A 6,061-nucleotide genomic window follows, 5' to 3' on the forward strand; every position below is an offset into this window, starting at 1 on the left:
CCTTTTTAATTCCTTATGTAATTTTATTTTTTAAAAAAAAAAAAATTAACATGACTTATACTATGAAGTCCCACCCTTGATTAAACTAGGGTGAAAGACTTCACTCACACCTTTAAGTTTCTTGTTCGGATTGTAACAAGATTAAAATGTCGAATATTATATAAATATCGAATAATTAAATTTTATAAAAATAGCAAATATAGAATGAAAGTTTAAATAAAAAATATTAATAGATAAAAAAATTAATAAAAAAAACTTACATATGATAGAGGGTAATGTTTGACAACGATATGCTAAATTTAAAAACATATTTAATACTAAATGGTAATTTATCTAATTTAAATGCATTTAATAAAAATATTTGTAAAAATATAAAAAAAAAACCCAAGAAAAAAAATGTCACGATAGTTTTGATATTTGAAAGTATTTTTATTGAATTCAAATAACGTCATCTCATTATTTACATTATAAGCCTGAACCTATAGCAAATGACTACTCAAAGGTTTACAATGTAATAGCATGTTGTGGAAAGCAAAAATAAGGGTTATGTGCAAGGGAGAAATGTGTCCAAAGGCCTGTGCAGGGATAACTTGTCAAAGGGCTTGTGCAAAGGCAACTTGCCCAAGGGTCCACACAGGCAAATTGTTCAGTGGCCTGCGGGTTCTGTAAGCAACTTTGCACAGATAAACCCTTTCCCAGCTGTGTGTGTACTTGACTTGTCTTCATTTTCGATGTCAAAATCATTCCTTCTGTGTTCTAAAACTCATTTACAGCTGTGCGACTCAGCCAAATGTTTTTGTCAGTGTTTAAGTTTTGAAAGAGTTCATATTTCAATCTCAAATCTACTTTAGTGATTCACTATGCATTTATTTTTTCTCAAAATTTTCAAATATTTGTCTTCCATAGACTACTCGATTGTTGTTGTAGACTATATCTTCTAAGTTTATTTAATTGATCACTATTTTATCAATCTTATTCAAATTTCCAAATTTCTCTCTTTATTTTATATAACATCTGTTGCGGTATTAATAATAAATGAATGCAACTAATTGGTTTGGTTGCAACTCTTATTGTGGTTAGTGAAATATTTTCAAAAACATGATTATAAGGTTTATGATAAGCTTTGGAAGCATTCCCGAGGTACCCTAATCTTGATCTTATTTAAAAAATAATTTTTTTAAAATGGTACTATTGAGTAACTGCAAAAAAGCTACTTGACCCCAACGATCAACGGATAAGGCATTTAATGTCCAACAACTAATAAATTAATTAAAATGGTTGTTTAATCGATTGAGCTCATTATGTTATTGGGGGTTTTAACTTTTGTAATTATAGATATAAACTTCCAACTACATTTATGAATGAGAAAGTTTGTGTATTCAACTGCCTAACTATAAAAAATCCACATTCAAAGCTTTATTGAGTGCATTTATTTTTCAACTTGCAGTATACTTTTGATCAAATCCTAAATTTCTTTGTATCTTGAGAGTCTTATTATCTATTAAGATTAAATTATTTCTTAATAATTTAATTCAAATAAATTGAATGAGTTGTTTAAGCGAGGTTAGTTACTTAAGAAATATCGTATAACAGTGAACTGAAACCATAATCTAATTATATAAGTTAATGACTTAGGTGGTATTTGTTTTTTTGGCTAAATGGAAAAAATCAAAATATTTAGTTTTTGTTATTAAATTAAAAGTACCTTATTAATATTAATCAACTTAACTAAAGTGAATTTATTATCAATAAGTTTAATTTAATTATATTATTGATGTCAATAAATTACTTTTAACTGAATAAAAAAAATTAAATATTTTAATTTTTTCTATTAAGTATTAAGCTAAAAAACAAATATCACCTTAACTCGAAACCTTTAAGATAGTAAAACTATTACTTAATTAGAGCTTAAAGACAAATTAAATTATCGAAAGGGTTTATCTTTTCGGAATCAATTAATTCAGTCGATGAACATATAGAACCTTTGACTTAATCACCATATAGAACACAAGATCGTCATTGGATTTGCTCTACAAAATTTGGCTTAAGATTTCATGCACCAGCAATTTTCATATTCTAGCAATACAACAACCACAATCATGGCTTATTAAAATCCATGGCGAATAAATTTACGATTCTAGAATTATTTGAGTAACACATGGATAAGTGGAACCCTTATTTAATTGGAGTTTGAGGGCAGACGTGTCTAACTACCCATGTCTTAAGGGGTTTATCTTTTTGGAGTGAGTCAACTCACTCAATCCCTATACGGAAGCTTTGACTTCATCACCATGTGGAACACAAGATTGTTGTTGGACTTGCTCTACTGAAGATTTAGCCCAAGATTTCATCCACTAACACTATTCAGAATCTAGCAGTACAACAACCACATTCATCGCTTGTTAAAATCCAAGATTATAATTGAGTAACACATTGTCAGGAAATTGAATGAGGTAGATGGACTTAATTACTGGAGTCTCACGAGTCAACTAGCAACTTGCAAGTTGCAATAAGGTCTAGCAACTTGCATCACTGACTGCTTCTTTCAATTTTTATGAACACCCTTAATTCATCCCCAAATTTATGAGGGTGGGGTATAGACCTTTATGCACAGCTGCCCTCATTTATTTGTACTTCTAATATAAAAATCTACTAAAAAGGTTTTAGAATGTTGACCAGCCATATATGTAATACATATATATATATATATATATATAAAACATGATTTTGTATTGTCCATGTGGTCATGAAAATGTTTTATTTTATTTTAAATAAAGCAATATTATATGTGAATATTTATAAAATTAGAGGCATTGGAGAAGGATTTTGGTGACTTGTTTGTATTATATAGCACTAGCCATGAATTAAGTTGTTATTTGAAAATAAATTATTTTGTTTAAAACTTATAAATTCTTTTATGGAAATTATTTAGATAGATAAAAACCTCTTATGATATTAGGAAAATAATTAAAATAATTTTAGAGGTGTAACACTTAGATTATGTGAACTTAGTGACGAGGGAAGTTGAGTTGTGTATGAATAAATTAGATTAGGGTGTAAGAGGAAAGAGTATAATCAATGTCGATTTTAGGTACATAAAATAGGAAATAGTTAAGCATCAAATTGATATATACTACATTTTAAATCTGAGCCATCAAAATAAAAAAATGTTAAAAAAAAAATAGAGTTACGATTAGAAACATATTTTTATTATCCTTTTATTTCATGGATTGTTATTATAGACGTATTCTTCTTATATGCAATGATAATGTGTGTAAAATTTTTTAGATGATCACAAGGTGTTTACAAGCTTTTATGACTAAATTCCAAATGGAGAAACGCAGTCTTGTTATCATGGCCTTATCGGTGATAAGCGGAGATTACGAGGGGTAAATTCCTCCCTTCTCTTGATATAGTATCGAGATAAAGTGTTTTCTCTTGGAGTACCTTATTTTAATATTGTCAACATTATAAATAATTGATATCAAATTATAAAAAATAACACCAAAATTCAAAAAAATTGGACAAAGTATAAAGCGAATCAACACAAAACTATGAAATTTATTATACATGTGGCACCACGTTGCCACGTCGGTGGTGCCAAATTATACTTTCATTAGAGGGTGCCTTTTCATTACGTTGGTGGTGCCTTTAAGCCTTTTCATTATTATACACGTCACATTTTTTAAGGATACGTGGAGAATAAGTAAGTTCAGACCTTTGTACACATGGCTATTGAGTTACTAACATTTTTGAACAAGACCATATCTTAATATTTGATCGTGACAAATGGAAATGATACTGAGAACTGAGAAGGCAATCCATTAGTGAAAATACTACCGACATTTATTTGATATAGAGCTGTGTGGAACTGTACTACCATTCTGAAGGTAACTTAAACATATCCCTTGAATGTGTCCATCTAATCATCCTAACTGCCAACTGTGAACTCTCTTCATTTATGGCATGTTTGTCAACTTCATCTTTTTTTCCTCTTCTTTATAATACTTGTTCAATGGTCCCAAGACTGCAAAATTTTGAAATTTGAGACTTACTATTATGAATTATAATTAAGAGTAGTTGGGATACTTGGGACTTGGGACTTTTTCTGTAGGGGTTGAAGCACCATGATGGGTAGTACTATTATGAATTGAATTATTTTACTGAGTAAATAATTTTTTTTTTTTTTTATAAAATAAAGGGTATTTGCCTAACCCTTGTTTAGTAAGGATTTTTTTTAAAAAAAAGTTTTTAAAAAATAATTTTTTAAAACTATTTTCTTGTTCACAAAAGTCTATTTAGAAACTTAAAATATTTTTAACCTATTTTTAAATATGTTATAAAAATAATTTTATGTATAGTACTTTATTTTTAATCATTTTATATATTTATATAATTATTTTATAAAAATATTTTTAGAAAATAAATAAAAATAATAAAAAATAACTAAAATATGTTATCTAAAAAGATCATATTTTCTGTTATTAAAAACAATAAAAAAAAACAAAAATTAGTTTTTGATTGTGAAACATATTTTCTTGTTTTTTTTTTTGTTTTAAATAACAAAAAATTATTTTTGTAAACAGTTGTTAAACATGTTCTTAATTTAAAAAAAAAAAAATTAAACTAAAAATGCTTCATAAAATCACTGTTAAATAAAGTTTAAGTTAAAAAAAATGTTTTTCGCATTTTAAGTTATGAAACAATATTTTATTATTGAAAACAATCTATAACTACTTTTGAAAATGTTATCCACCTCTGCCTCACTCGTCAAAAAATTAATATAGAAACGAGAAACATAAATACTATGATTACTATATAATTGTTACAAATGAATGATACATTTTATTTTTCCCAAAAAAAAAAAAAAAAACCCGTTTCCGCAACAATTTAAAATAATTGATTTGAAAATTTTGAGCATAATTTAAATTTGAAATTGTGCAAACACCAATTCATACTCAATGCATGTAACATGAAATTCAATTACAATGCAAAATGGAGTGGATGGGAGGGTGCTTTCACAATCAATTGTTTTGACAATCCAAATGGTGCACTGCGCTTTCAATCACAATCCGACCATGTTGGTCCATTTTATTTGCTATAATAAGCTTTAGTTGCTATAAAATTCTAAAAGGGTATTTATGGTTTGAGAGTAATTTTGATTAAAATGGCTTGACGGATTTATAGTAGTGTTTTGATTATAAACGCTTTTTGAAGAAATATGCACTAATGGGATATTTGGTTTTGGAAAATTTTGAAAGAAAATATAGGATAAATATCTAAAAGGAGAAAAGTAGAAAAAAAGAAAAAGTAAATAAAAATAAAAATAGATTTAAAATCAAAAGATTATTTTTATAAAATGCTTGAAATTCATTCCATTTTTTTATAATATATAAAAATTAAATAATTTTAAAATATAAAAATTTATGACTAACTTCGATAATACTTGATTTTGTTTATAATTTTTATAATAAAATTAAATATCAAAAAATAATTTATTAGGTAATCTTTTATGAATCATTTCAAGTGGATTTTTTGTATTTATAAAAATGTTTTTTAAAATATTTATCGAACACCTTATTTTTATAAGAAAAGGTTTCCAAATATTAAAAAATGTTTGTATTTGAAGTGATTTCATTATAATTATTTATTAAGTGCTTTTCACTCATCACTACAAATAATATTTAAAAATTTTAAAAATTCTTAAAAATGTTTTTTGTGCTGCGAGTATTTTATAAAAGCACGGGCAAACAGAGCTAGTTACTGACATCAAAATTTCCTACATCCTCCATGAATTATTAATTTATTAGAGATGACTTAGAAATTTAGTTGCTAAGCTTATTACTTAGCAACTTAAGCGATGGAATGGGCAAAGCAGCCAGAAAAAATCAACTAGAAAGCAGAGGGCTTTTGACTTTTGGATGTGGGGGGCAATCCAAGAAAGACAAAACACTTCTGACTGTGAAGTGTGAAGACAGCAAAACACAAAATAAAAAGGTCTAAAATATAAAAATAAATAAATAAATCAAGACATGATAAAACAATAAATTATAACTATTTT

Source organism: Vitis riparia, chromosome 17 (assembly GCF_004353265.1).
Source record: "Vitis riparia cultivar Riparia Gloire de Montpellier isolate 1030 chromosome 17, EGFV_Vit.rip_1.0, whole genome shotgun sequence".
NCBI classification, from domain to species: Eukaryota; Viridiplantae; Streptophyta; class Magnoliopsida; order Vitales; family Vitaceae; genus Vitis; species Vitis riparia.